The 14,946-nt window shown below is 37.9% G+C and overlaps 2 pseudogenes across 1 annotated transcript; both read left to right on the top strand.

Moving 5' to 3' along the window:
* Positions 1-2,505: 2,505 nt before the first annotated feature.
* On the top strand, positions 2,506-3,634 carry LOC148501747 (gamma-crystallin-3-like; annotated as a pseudogene).
* Positions 3,635-11,980: 8,346 nt separating this feature from the next.
* Positions 11,981-13,572, top strand: LOC148501746 (gamma-crystallin-3-like; annotated as a pseudogene). The gene is made up of 3 exons (XR_015870021.1): positions 11,981-12,035; positions 12,778-13,020; positions 13,237-13,572. The product of XR_015870021.1 is annotated as a gamma-crystallin-3-like (transcript).
* Positions 13,573-14,946: the final 1,374 nt, after the last annotated feature.

The following is a 14,946-nucleotide window of genomic DNA, read 5'->3' as shown; positions in this document are numbered from 1 at the left end:
GTGTATGTGCAGAGGCAGCAAGTCAAAGAGAGATGGAAGATGACAAATCCCTTCATTAAATACCAGTTCAGCACAGATATCCTGCTCCATTATTTTCAGATATGTTCTAGATGGTGAGACAGTCCTACCAGTCATAGATCAAACTGCTGAGGATTTAGAGTCTGAAAATTCAGCCCTTCTGTAATCTCTGCTCAATGGGGAAAATCATCAAAGTTTTCATCAATGCAAGTTCAATTCTAGATTATCCAGGTAGCAATATTCCAAAGTTGCACTTCAGAGACAAGTAATGGGGGTAGATACTTTGAATAAAGTAAGTCTTATCTATATGTATGTAGAGTCAGTTTATTTGAGGTGAGCATTTGGGGTGTGGGGCCCCCTGAGCTGCTCTGGCTGGGCCTCTTCACCACTTAATGCCACTTAATACACATAGTCACTTTTTATGTTTGTTTATTATTCATGTATTATTCACATATTCTTTACCTTTGTTACTATTTTAACACTCATTAGCTACCTTCACACACTTGATACTTTATAGTACTTCACTGTCACCTTTCTTTCGTGAGATGCCCTGGGGGGGTCCTTGGCTGGGCTGGTTTTGGGGTGCCCTGTGCCTCAGATGTGAACCACAGAGAATTAGGGACCTACTCGATGAGGTGATCTGGATGCTTGTGGGCAGGCCCATATCATTGGCCACTGATATGCCAACTGAAGTACCTCTGAAATGATATTTTATTACAAAATATATTCCAATTTGAACAGTAATGATTGCATAGTGCATCAGCAATCTTCTTTTTTGTGCATACTATTTCCTAATCTAAGCTGATAGCAACTTTTATTTATTAGGATGTACAGTCTAGAGCCAATCCCCATGAATATGAAGGAGGTCAAGAAGACTTATTCCATGGAATCCAAAACAACACCACCAGGGGGAGGCAGGAATACATTATGATCCAATGACTCTTTGGGGAGAGCATTGCCCAAACTATAGGTATGAGTTGGTATATGAAAAGGATGCGAATGTAAAAAAAATAATTCATATAGGATGTAGTAACCTTGTTTGTTTTTACAGGTGATGCCCAGGCACCTAAGACATGGAAATTAGGTGCCAATGCACCAGAGGGAGAATGTAACCCCAACTACCTTTTTTTAACTAATATTTGTGGCAGTGAGGGAGTTAATGAAGAAAGAACCTCCCCAAGTACTTTTTGTATACTACTGGGAGGAGTTCAAATCTAGAGAATTAACATCTCAAAAGAGTATTTGCATTTGAATTAATAAATGGTAATTATAGAGTGTGATTCACTAACATTGCTCAAAAGAACAACATCTGCCCCAACACCATAAAACCCAACCCAACACTATAAAACCCAACATGTGCCTCCAGTAAACAGCATTTAAAACTGTAGGACATACAAATACATGTCTATTTGTAAAAATGTGCATTATCTGCTTCACACTAACAGCTCACTTTCCATACCTCCCTACATCCTGGAGAGGATTAAAAGGTCATAGTCTTGCATCATGGGGCGGTGTCTGCACATCACTCCCTTATTACGCTTCACTGCGGGGTGTGGCCAGAGTTTCCCAAGGTTGCTGCACTTTAACGGGGCTCTCTCAGCACAGTTTAGATGCACTGTGCATAGCGGAGCAGTGGTGAAAGAGTGCTCCCCCCTAACCATTCCCCCAAATGGAACACTGCGGCCCATGGTAGGGATAGCAGGACAGGGACCAAAAAGTGGGACTGTACCGCCAAAATTATGAAGATTGGGCGGTATGCTCTTAAAAAAATGTTCAGATTGCATATTTAATTGTGACTCAATGGTGGAAACATTGGAAAAATGGCGCTTCAATGTCAAGTCTACTAAAACGTTCAAGGTTAGCCCCATTGATGTGTAGCCATGCCCCTTTCCCAGTGTGCACAAAAAATAGAAGGACTGATTCTTGCCACCAGATCCAAGAGTTCTTGTTTATCGATCCATCTGGATATTTCCTTATTGTCTACTCTACACTACACAGGGAAAAGCTAATGCTGTTTGATTGCTGTAAGTTTACAGCATATTTTTATTATTGAACCCTGTCAGTAATAACTTACACAGCTTTATATTCACTATAAGAAGAAGTTCAGTTTGTGCTCAGAATTTTATGAATAGAAATGGTCGTGTGTTAGTGAGAATCACTCCCATATATAATGTCACCGATGCTTTGTTCATAAAACATAACAATGGGACATTACATACACTGCAAAACCAAATTTGCTTTAAACTGATGTATTGTTTTCTAGTCAATGCTCTGGGAAAAATGAATGTACCATGGAACATACACGAACAATAGTCACACAGAAGTATAAAAACGTCTTTTACATAACAAGGATAAAACAGCTCAACACTTTCCTAACAAATGAAAAGAGAGCATTAAACTCAATGTATTCAGCTCAGGTTGTATATAAACCTCCCGTTCCCCGGATCCCGAACTCACAGAGAATTTGGAAACATCCGATTCTACAACATGGGGAAGGTAAGCCTTGTCTATATTTTTTTATTCAAATATTAAAACTCACACTTTAATTTTTGCTTTAGATACTGGATTAAATAGAATAAATATTGCTAAATTTGAACAAATATAAAAGACCATATTTAAAAAAAAAAGATGGAATTGATGAGACAAAGAAAATTGGGCATCACACACACTTGTGTAAAATGAGAAACTGAAATACTAAGGTTTATTCACAAATTATTGCACTGTGTTTATTTTGTGCTTTGCTTAAGTTGTTTTAGTTAAAAAAAATATTTAGCAGAATAAATAAATCTTTATTAACGTCAACACGCTTGGACAATTTCTTGAATTATCTCCTGTTAATAAAATTATTTTAGAAAGGATTAAAATATATCAATATCTTTCTTTCCATAGATCGTCTTCTATGAGGACAGGAACTTCCAGAGCCGCTCCTATGAGTGTAGCTTTGCGTGTGCAGATTTGTCCTCATATTTCAGGCGCTGTAACTCCATCCGTGTGGAAAGTGGAAACTGAATCCTGTATGAGTACCCTAACTACAGGTGGCACCAGTACTTCCTGCACAGAGGGGAGTACCCCGACTTCCAGCAGTGGATGGGTTACAATGATTCTATTAGGTCCTGCCGCCTGAGCCCACAGGTAACATTTTTTTTTAGCAAGTGCTCTTAAAATACAGTACAGTATATTAGCAATTAACAAATTGTGGTACACCACTCATCCACTTAATGTCTTAAAGTTGGACAATGTGTGAGTATTATAATTGTTATATAATTACTGTGTATTACATTCTGAAATGGATTGCATTTGAAAATGCTTAGAACTCCCATTTTTTTAATTATTGACACAGCACCAAGGTTCATTCAGAGTGAGGATCTACAAGAAAGAAGACTTCCGAGGTCAGATGATGGAATTCACAGAAGATTGCCCCCACATATATGAGAGGTTCCGCTACCATGATATCAACTCTGCCCATGTACAAGACGGATACTGGATGTTCTATGAGGAGCCAAACTACTGGGGACGTCAGTTCTATCTGAAACCTGGAGAGTACCGGAGATACACTGACTGGGGAGCTACTAGTACCAGAATTGGCTCCTTCCGACGTGTTCACCATATGTATTAAAAAAGTAGAAAATGAAAATCTGTCCATTATTTTCATTCAATAAAACATATTGAATATCACGTTTCTCAGTTTATATTTATAAATTAAAAAAAATTTAAAATCTGTAAACCTTGTCTGCGTGTAATCTCATTTCCTGCATCTAGACTTTCCATTAAAGACCTGGACAACGTCTGGCCAGGTCTTTCATTTTAGATCTCATCCTCATTATTTAAATTTATGTAAAATGTACAACATTTTAATATAATAGTACATATATAGCTTGCATTAAAGTGACACCTGACATTTCACTATTTTAACGTATGGAACCCCCAAAAGATTAAAATCAGTCCTGGATTTAAAATTCCATTACTTAGTGATAATATTTTCTGATTGGTATCTTCTTGTAAAAATGTAAGTGGTTGCTTGTGTGAGGACTATTGGATATGTTGTGAGAGGGGCAGTACTAGGTATTTGATTGCAAGCAGAAAAACTATAGGGTGTTGATGCCAGACACAGCAACCTCATTACCAAAAAAAATAAAGTAAGCAAAAAAATAATTGATTTACATGTAGTTTACACAATGTGCCCCCTATCATTGTACTCAGTGCTGTTGTTTTTCCATATGGCTCCTGTTGAAGCACCATTTGTCTTGAACAGAGGATCAGGGCAGGCAAGAGCTACTTGCATTTTACACCTATGATTGGGAAAACTAAAGTGTGATACCATCTAAACCAATCCTATACTTTATAAAAACAAGTAAAGATGATAGTGTCAAACTCAGTAGCGCATAAGCAGCCCAGGAATGCTCCCCTAAGTTCCTGTGGAAATCACCTTTTTCCACCAACTGATAGTAGACAACAAAAACAAATGGAGCTAGGGGTACAAATTTGGGCACTTTACATAGATGAAAATACAGAATAATATATCACTGAAAATACGTCCCTTAGAAAGTGGTAATCACATCTGCGGAATTTTCATTCTTTATAAGATGTATCCAAAATATTCCAATGTTCCTCGTCTCCACATGGATATAATATTTTATACAAAAGAAAAAAACATACCAATGCATCAGACACTGATTAAACATTATAATAAAATGTATTCTCTTTAGGGGTGTGGAAGTATAGAAGCACCCTTATTTATGAAAAGGTGTGTACCCCACCCACAAGAGAAGGTAATAGATAAATCTCATAGCAGTTTCTTTAAAATTCCAGGTTCACCCAGTGCCAAATCCAAAGACTCAATAGTGCACAATGTGTACCATAACTCACATGCATAGAGGTGAGAAGAACTTGTAAAGGTATCTTTGAAGGTGAAACATAAACGTACCCCAACTCACTTGAGAGGGGATCAGAATATACACATCAGGGTTTCTTTAAGGCTCCCTTTTAATCCTTTCACTTTATGTCTTTATTCAATATTGGAATATTTTGGATACATCTTACAAAGAATGAAAATTCCGCAGATGTGATTACCACTTTCTAAGGGACGTATTTTCAGTGATATATTATTCTGTATTTTCAGTGATATATTATTTTGTATTTTCATCTATGTAAAGCGCCCAAATTTGTACCCAATCCTATACTTTGACATTTTATTTTTTCTCTGCTCTGACTAATGCACATATTTTTCTAAAAAGTGGATGAGTGACCTCTTTGTTTACTGAAAAATGTAATAAGCCAGCAGAATCAGAGTGCTCCTTTAAAAAAAAAAATCACCCCAACAACTCTCCAATCAAATGCCAGAAATACAAGGGGTTGATGTCTTTCAAAAACATTAGATTATGCAGCATAATGTCAGACATGCAGATAAAGGGGCAGCAGTGTAAGAGCGTGGACTTGTTGGTTGGATAATTTGCTGGTCAGACAACTAGAGAAGAGACCACTGGAACATCTTCATGTGTGAACATAATGGGGTGTATCAAATGCTAACAAGACAGAAAAGTGCAGTAGCCCACCGACTTCTAGTGCCTTTTATCTAGTATTCACCAAAGCTTTAACCACCAATCTCACCACTGCTATGCCACTCTCTGAATGCCAGAGATGTTGCTTTAAAAAATAAATAAATAAACCAGCTGCTGCCATTGCCATGCCCCTGATAGTGACACACACCGGGATGGTCAACACCCATAAATACATTTGGGAAAGATGATATTTATTCCAACATGAAGAGTGCAAGTAACAGCAGTAATCGAAGTCAGGACATTTCATAACAGCAGGCAGTAGTGGTGAGGTATCTCAAGCTCTGCGCCATTACTATACACAGATAGAGTAACATCTCCATCTTTAATTTGGTATGAATAGACTGTACATCAAGGTAGAATGTTAGGTAGCTTTGGAGGTGTATGAGGGCACCATGATAATGTGAATAATTTGGCAACCAGCTTTGGAGGTGTGTGAGGAGTGGACACCATGACAGTGGGAATAATTCGGCAACCTGTGAGAATCAATACATGGGGGATGTTCAGTTCATGACCCACAGACCAATCTAGAAACGGGGAGCTACTGATTTATTGGTTGGTGGAAGTCCATGTAATGACCTCTGTATAATTAACCCAGCCTGAAAGGATCTGTAGGGTGGTGCAGGTTGCCTCTTCTTTTATTTCCTATTTATGATTAAAAAGGCAGGCCTAAGCTGAGTAAAGACTGCCCATTCTTCTGAGTGTTTTAGGATGCTGTGGTCATGGAGAAAATGTATAAACACTGTATCTTACCATCAAAACACAAAACTAGCGAAGATCGATGTAATGTGGCGCACAAAGATCCAGTTACTTCTGTGCTCAGCATAATTAGGCCTCTTTTTTCTCCAGTAAATGAGAAGATGGAAATTAAGCACTAATTAAAAAGGAGATTGAAAGACTCCTCAGGTTTGGTCAACACTATGCAGATGTCTACCAAAATGAGCTGGGGCTCAAGGAAACAACTTGTGGGCTGGTCTTGGAGCATCATGGTCATCAGGTACCTCTTTGCCTGCCAATAACTGTAATAAAAAAACATTTCTTGCTAATTGCAATTCTAAAGTGTGCCCCAAAAACAATTATTTCTTGTTTTGCTCAAATGCAGAAAAAAAATTATTGAACTTGCACCACTAACACCAACAGCAAAATTAAATACCCCCCAAGCTTGTTTGTCTGAATATTTTGCCAGCATGAGATGTCCCCACCTGACACCACTGAAAACCATTCAGGCACAATTGTGGTGGGATTAAGAATATTCTATTATTTCTGCTCTTTTTAATCCTCTTTAGCGTCCCTTATTGAATACACAATGACACCTGATTTAAATATTTACAAACTTTTCTTTGATACATGTGGAATAATTTATATTAAAACTTTTGACTAGTGTTCACTTTACTTTACCATACAACTTTTACTCTGGTATCTTTCAGAAATATTATTTTATTCTACATATAATAATTAAGGGCCTGATTCAGACCCACTCGCGAGCGGCTGTCCGCTCGCAAGTGGGTCGATGGTCTGCACTGAGCATGCGCACGACGGAGGGAGCTCCGTCATGCGCATGCGCCAGACACGACGAGCGAAGGACTTTCCTTCGCTCGTTGTGTCCGATCAAAGGGGGCGTGCTGTCAATGTTGATTGACAGCACGCCCCCTTTGGTGGGCGTGCCGGGGGCGTGCCTCCCTGATGGGGGCGTTCCCACGGGAACGCCTCCCGTCAGAAGCCGGCCCACTGACATCACTAGTGATGTCAGTGGGAGTGATTTTGGCTCTGATAGAGCCAAAATCACTCCGGAGCTTGCGGTTGAAAACCTCAACCGCAGGCTCCGGCTCGCAATTTCGATGGTCGCGATGGTCACGACCATCGCGGCCATCAAAATGCACGCTCGTATAGCCTGTGGGTGGTGACCCACAGCTATACGAGCGTCCAGGAGGACGCTCCATGAAAATGGAGCCCGGCCCTCATTCAGAGCGTGCGCTCTGCTCAGAGCGTACGGCTCTGAATGAGGGCCTAAGTGCCTAAATAATATTTATGCCCAAATTGAATGTATTCCTTGATGTGATTGATATGTACTGTTTAAAATACATTAACCTATTAAGGAACCATCCCAGGAATCTACTAGTCAGAAACATTTGGTGTTTAAGTGTAAATATTTTCATTGTTATTTTTTGTTATTTGCTACTACAATATTAAAAGGAGTGTTGTGACTTCTGCTGTCCTCTGTTTGTTTCAAGGACAGTGAACATGAGATGACAGAGTCACTGAACACTCCTTTAGTTGAGAAAAAGGAAAGATCATAAACTGTGCATAATAACTTCTGCTTTCCACTGTTTGCTATTTGCATTGGACTGTGGGTGGAAGAGTCACCCAAACATTTCTACTACTTTAATGTATAGGGATAGAAAGGGTTCATGTTTAAGATAAATCTTTACTTCTGCTTTTTATTGTTTGTATATGCATTAAACAATAAATGAGAGCGTTATTGAAATATATAGAACGGACCTGAATTTGATACAGCAAAATGTGAAATTTAATAAAATATCGCTTAGTGGAAACCAAAAATAATTAAGAAATAGAAAAAAACTGGATTAATATGCTTTACATACAGCAGTATATATTGATAATGGCACTTATGTTACAAAAATGAGATGAAGTCAACACATGCTACAGTATGCCATGGCTCATGTTCAGTTAAGAAATTACAAAAGAATGGTATAGATTCTATCCTAGACAATGTCACATATGGAGGTAGTGGAAAAACACATATTTTATATTGGCAATTAGTTTAGGTGGGATATCTCATATTTAAATTATATATAGCACACATAACAAAATATACTGCACAGTTGCAGAGCAAAAGTGTCTATTTAGTACCGTTGCAGTTTGTATGATACAACAAAGTCTCAATAAATGTCAGTACATCTCATTTTCCAATTCAGCATATTAATGTTGAGTGCTGACCCTGCTCCTGTGTGTCTGCATTCAAACACCTGTAATGTATAGATACTCAGGATCATAAGGTTAGATAGTGAAGATCAGCACATGTCTTGATAATAGGTTAAAATAGGAGATCACATATTATATTTATCTGTCACATTGAACAAATATATATATATATATATATATATATATATATATATATAATATATATTATCAATGCATGCAGCATAAAAAAAGTTAATTCAGCACAGATGGGGTTAAATGCAACTACAGAGTCTCAATATAAGCAGTCAGAATTAAATTTGAAAAAGACTGAAAACTATATTGTTAAATAAATGTCAGTACAATTATCCAATATTGCACATATCTATGAGGTGCAGACCCTGCACCTACAGAATATGAGGTAGTTATAAATCTAAAGGTGCCACAATATTTGACAAACGATATAGATCAGAACTGCACACCATATTAATTATAGCATAGATACTAATAGTATCCAGGCTGAAGAGAGTGTGGTTAATGTGCACATAGAGTGCAATCTAATAGAGGTAAAGAACCAACCTTACTATGGATAAGTAACATTGCACCTGGAACTGGACTCTCAGAGAGCTGGAGTATTGTGCGCACAGGGGGAGCCCACGGACGCACGTTTCACCGGTAAACTTGGTCACAGATGTAGCTCTCAAAAATGTATATATACTATTATATTGTAAATTCTAATCAAACAAACGCTTACAGTACAATTTATATGAATTTACCTGTTTTTGACCATTTTTAATTGAATCTAGGTTCAAAACACATGAGGGTCATTTTGCCGAAAGCCCCCCACAAAGGGCTAAATTTACTAAGCAACTTGTTTGGTGTCAATTAGAACTAGTCAGAAACCGCTGTCATTTGACAAAGGTTTTTATGTCAGATTGGTAGCAATTACTAAAGGTTGTTTTCGATTTCTGAAATAATCTGCCGTTAATCCCCTTTGGATTATAAATGACAACCCGAGGCAGCGTTTTCTATTTGGCAGCAGTTTCTATTGAAACCACTGTAGAATAGAAGACATTCTATACGATTTACTTGTGTTTTTACAGAAAAAAATAATTCAATCGACATTATAAAAACAGTCAGCTGGCTACTTTCATTTTATTAGAGGTTTCTAGTCTTTTCTTTCCGTGGCCTAAAACATTGATAGTGCTTTCATATTCAAGTCTGTTCTATACTATAGAGTGTTTTAGTAAACTGGAGAGTTCCAAAACTGCTACAAAAATGCCACAAAACCATAAAGATTTAATCATATGTAATATTATATTAATCTAAAACATTATAAAATAATTATAGTACAGCTTGAAGTAACAATAATTGCACCAATATTTTGGTGAGTGAGACAATATGTATTCTTATCTATACAATGTGATAACTCTTGTGCTTTCCTGTTTTCTTTTCATTGCTTTACAAACATGTTCTAGCCCACAATCCTGCATAGTATTTTTATTTTTGTTGGAAAAAATTTTTTTCGTGATCAAGCAACCTATTCATTAAAGTGAAGGCCATTATACATGCCGAAACACTAGTTTCCACATGCTTTAAGCATCCCTTGCTCAAACCAGCCCCAACATTAAATCATTAGTATATATGTTTCAAAAATGGGAATCCCTACCTGCAATCAGTACTGACGTTAAATCGCATTCACATTCAAAGAAACCCAATTCCCCCTAAACAGCTCCACAATGAATCATCTATTATTGTAAAATTGGTCCTGATCTAAATGAGGTCATCACACCATCAATAAATTAGTCTCTTGTGTTATTATACGAGTAGCCATTACTTTAACATTCATTTAACAGTCTACACAAACACAACCACATTACATAAATAGCCTCCTTCCCCCCATTTTTACACTTTTCTCTAAACCTTTGCTCCCCAGTTTTTCTCGCACAAGCTCCTTTGCTCATTAGCTTTTCCATTACATGTCACACAATGCCCACCATCTTTTCCATTACATGTCACACAATGCCCACCATCTTTTCCATTACATGTCACACAATGCCCACCATCTTTTCCATTACATGTCACACAATGCCCACCATCTTTTCCATCACACGCCTCCCTCTGCCCACCAGATTATCACTCTTATGCCCCTCTGTGGGACAGCTTTTCTCTCATATGCCAAACCCTGCCCAAAATCTCTTCTCTCACTTGCCCCTGTTGCCCACCACTTTTTCCTAAGCTACCCCCTTCTCACCAGATTTTCCCTCCAAGATCCCGGTGTAACAGACAGCTCTCTTATGGTGGCATGGGACCTAGTTATTAATGTGCTGCTGATTTTGTACTGGCATGTTGAAAACAGACCTCCTTCTGTACAGGTTGTATTACAAAGTTCGATAACCCCTCTCCTCCATAGTTCTCTTCCCATTGTACAACCCTCCTCTTACTCCCTGGTTCTTTTCATTATGCACTATCCCTCTTCTTTCTCACCAGTTCCCTTTATTCTAAATCTACCCTCTTCCTCCTCCTCCCAGGTTCTCTTCACTCTGCTTCCCCACTTATTATACTCCCCAATTCTCTTCATTCTGCACCACCACTCGCCCCCCTAGTTCTCAACTCTATGAAACCACCCTAAACCAATAAGTCTCTTCAGATGCTACGTGTGATCACTAATATACCAGCTTCCCTATTCTCCAACTCTTCCCTGCTGCAAGTATCACAGGTGTGAACTAATGACAGTGTCTGCTGTTCTGCAGGGTCTGGAACTGGAGCTGTGGACAGTTTTGACTTCTTCTTCCTATGTTAGGAGGTGGGTCTCACAGGCAGTAAGGCCAACTCGGACAATTGGTAAATCTGACAATGTAAATTATTATTATTATTATTAGTAGTAGTAGTAGTAGTAAGTAGTAGTAATATTAGTAATATTATTAATATCTTATTTAAATAAGAGATAGCAATTAAAAGAATTATGTAGCGTTGTTAAATGCTTTTCTAAAAAAGACCCTGTTTATCTGCCCATCTGGATACTCCCTTATTGTATTTTCTATATGACTCTAGACAGATAAAAGCTGTTGCTGTAAGTTTACAGCAGAATTTTATTATTGAACCATGTGAGTGAATAATCCTCATAGTGTTATATTCACTATAAGAAGAAGTTCAGTTTGTGCTCAGAATTTTATGAATAGAAATGGTCGTGTGTTAGTGAGAATCACTCCCATATATAATGTCACCGATGCTTTGTTCATAAAATATAACAATGGGACATTACATACACTGCAAAAACTTTGCTTTAAACTGATGTATTGTTTTCTAATCAATGCTCTGGGAAAAATGAATGTACCATGGAACATACACGAACAATAGTCACACAGAAGTACAAAAACGTCTTTTACATAACAAGGATAAAACAGCTCAACACTTTCCTAACAAATGAAAAGAGAGCATTAAACTCAACGTATTCAGCTCAGGTTGTATATAAACCTCCCGTTCCCCGGATCCCGAACTCACAGAGGATTTGGAAACATCTGAATCTACAACATGGGAAAGGTAATTTTTGCGTTAACACATATAAATTTCCATATATTTAAGAAAGATTAAATTAATCCACAGCATTACAATAAATATGGACATAACACACCTACACTTCCAATGAGTAAGATGAGGATCTGTTACAGTAAGGTTAACTCATATACTTTTTAAAAATTATTGCAAAGATGTTAATATAGTTTAAGAAATCTTATGACGCATATTCACTAGACGATATAATGAACGATTGAATTATATCATTATCATTCAATCGTTCATTATATCGTCCAGTGGATATGCTGTCAACGACCAGCAATGCGCGCTCCCGCTGGTCGTTGACAACGCCGCTCTCTGCCCGAACCTGCTGTCCAACCTGACGATATTGTCAGGTTGTGCGGGTTCAGGGATGAGGGAGGGAGCCGGCACTGAATGATATTGTGAATGATGTCGTTCTGTGTGTACTCAATATCATTAAGGATACTGAGCATACCACTGCCGGGGACACACTACACAATATCGCTCGGGGAGAGAATCGTGTAGTGGATATGCGCCTTTATATAGTAGACCAGGAACTAGAAAGAAACAGTTAGTTAGTTTAGTGGAACATGTGTTCCTGTTTTGCAAAAATCAGCTTAGTTTTCCCTCTACAGTATAATAGAAACATCTTCTTTGATGTAAACACATTTAAACAGTTTCCTGAATAATCTGCTGATAAGAGATAACTGAAAATTTTTTAAAAATTCCCAAATATTTCCCTTCACAGATCATCTTCTACGAGGACAGGAACTTCCAGGGCCGCTCCTATGAGTGTAGCTCTGAGTGCCCAGACATGTCCTCATACTTCAGGCACTGTAACTCCATCCGTGTGGAAAGTGGAAACTGGATCCTATATGAGCACCCTAACTACAGGGGGCACCAGTACTTCCTGAACAGAGGGGAGTACGCCGACTTCCAGCAGTGGATGGGTTACAATGACTCTATCCGTTCTTGCCGCTAGAGCCCACAGGTAACTAACATTTATTTTTAATTACAATATATAACAATATATCGACAATGAATAAATTATGGCACACAGCTCGTCCACTTAACACTCTAAAATATGACAATGTGTGAATAATAAAATCCATTATAATTGTGGTATATAATTACAGTGTATTATATCCTGAAACGGATTACATCTGAACACTATTAGAATTTACATTTTTGAAAATTATTAACACAGCACCAAGGTTCATTCAGAATCAGGATCTATGATCAGGACGACTTCCGAGGTCAGATGATGGAATTCACAGAAGATTGCCCCCACATATATGAGAGGTTCCGCTACCATGATATCAACTCTGCCCATGTACAAGATGGATACTGGATGTTCTATGAGGAGCCCAACTACCGGGGACGTCAGTTCTATCTGAGACCTGGAGAGTACCGGAGATACACTGACTGGGGAGCCACTAGCCCCAGAATTGTCTCCTTCCGACGTGTCCACCATATGCAATAAAAGAGAAGATCAGTAAAATCTGTATTTTTTTTTTTATTCAATAAAACATTTTGATCAACACGTTTCTTACATTTTATTTATTTATGCATTTATGTTTAGTTATATTATTTTACTATGTAACCGTTGGTTTGCTGAGGAAATAGATTTACAGAGTGTGGAATCTTACCTCTGTCAACTAGACTCTCTGGCATCTGAAATACCAGGGGGTAAATTTACTAAAGTGAGAGTTTTTAGAAGTGAGTTTTAAAAGTGATGTTGCCCATAGCAACCAATCAGATTCTTGCTAATATCTTCTAGAAGGTGCTAGTTAAATGATAAGTAGAATCTGATTGGTTGCTATGGGCAACATTACTTTTAAAACTCACTTCTAAAAACTCTCACTTTAGTAAATTTACCCCCAGGTGTACATCTCTCATTGCTCAGGCCCTACTGCCCTAATTCAAATCCATATCATTATAAAGATGGCTAAATGTATAAGTGACTTTCTCTTCTCACTCAGGGGGAGCTGTATTAAACCTTGGAGAGAGATAAAGTACCAACCAATCAGCTCCTAACTGCCATGGGGCCGGCTGTCTTTGAAAAATGACAGGAGTTGACTAATTGGTACTTCTATCTTCACTTTATCTTTCTCCAAGCTTTGATACATATCCACCTTTCTTTTTCTCTTAATGCAAACTAAAGTAAGCTGCGATGCCCCTTATATTTATGTAACATTGTTCAGCCTTTAAGTAGTAATACTACCCCCTAAGGAGATTCAATTCAACACCAATATGGAGAAACAACACAGAAAACAATAAATCAATCAAATACCACCATTATAAAATGATGACCAAAAAGAAAACTTTAAATAATAACATTAACCTTTTCCTTTAAATCCCTATTTAGCGCTACTACCCCAGTAACAGATATTGAATTCAAAACTCACGTGAATGAACAACAAACAAAATAATGAAACAAATTCCACAATTATGAAATTATGAACAATAAAACAATGTGAAATAATAAAACCAATACATCTGATGTAAGCAGTAAATCTTTTCATTTAAATTATTAACAACTGGATTCCAGTCCTCACCCGTGCTAGTGGGCAAGGGATGATAAACCATCCCACGTAGGGACAGAGGGATCCAAAACTGCAAGAACGTGCTGACCACTGGGTGCAGTGGTCACGTCCATTCAATCACCTCTAGAAAGTATCAGTAGAAAGAAATATGGTATAGGAGGTATCCCTAAATGTTTCATTTGCAGCATCATTAGGGGTGTGGCATGTCATATTTGATAATACTTATATATAGGGTATCTAGTCAGAAGGTCAACTTTCAGAATGTCGGCACCAGCATGCTGACAGGTTCTAAATGTAGGCAGTCAGACTGTTGTCATGGACCTTAGGTCCACAACCAATGTTGACATTTAAAAAGGTGGACAGGGTTAAAA

Source organism: Taudactylus pleione, unplaced genomic scaffold (assembly GCF_031769625.1).
Source record: "Taudactylus pleione unplaced genomic scaffold, aTauple2 ptg000503l, whole genome shotgun sequence".
NCBI classification, from domain to species: domain Eukaryota; kingdom Metazoa; phylum Chordata; class Amphibia; order Anura; family Myobatrachidae; genus Taudactylus; species Taudactylus pleione.
Note: the sequence above shows the minus strand (reverse complement) of the source record. Positions and strands in the feature narration are given on the sequence as shown.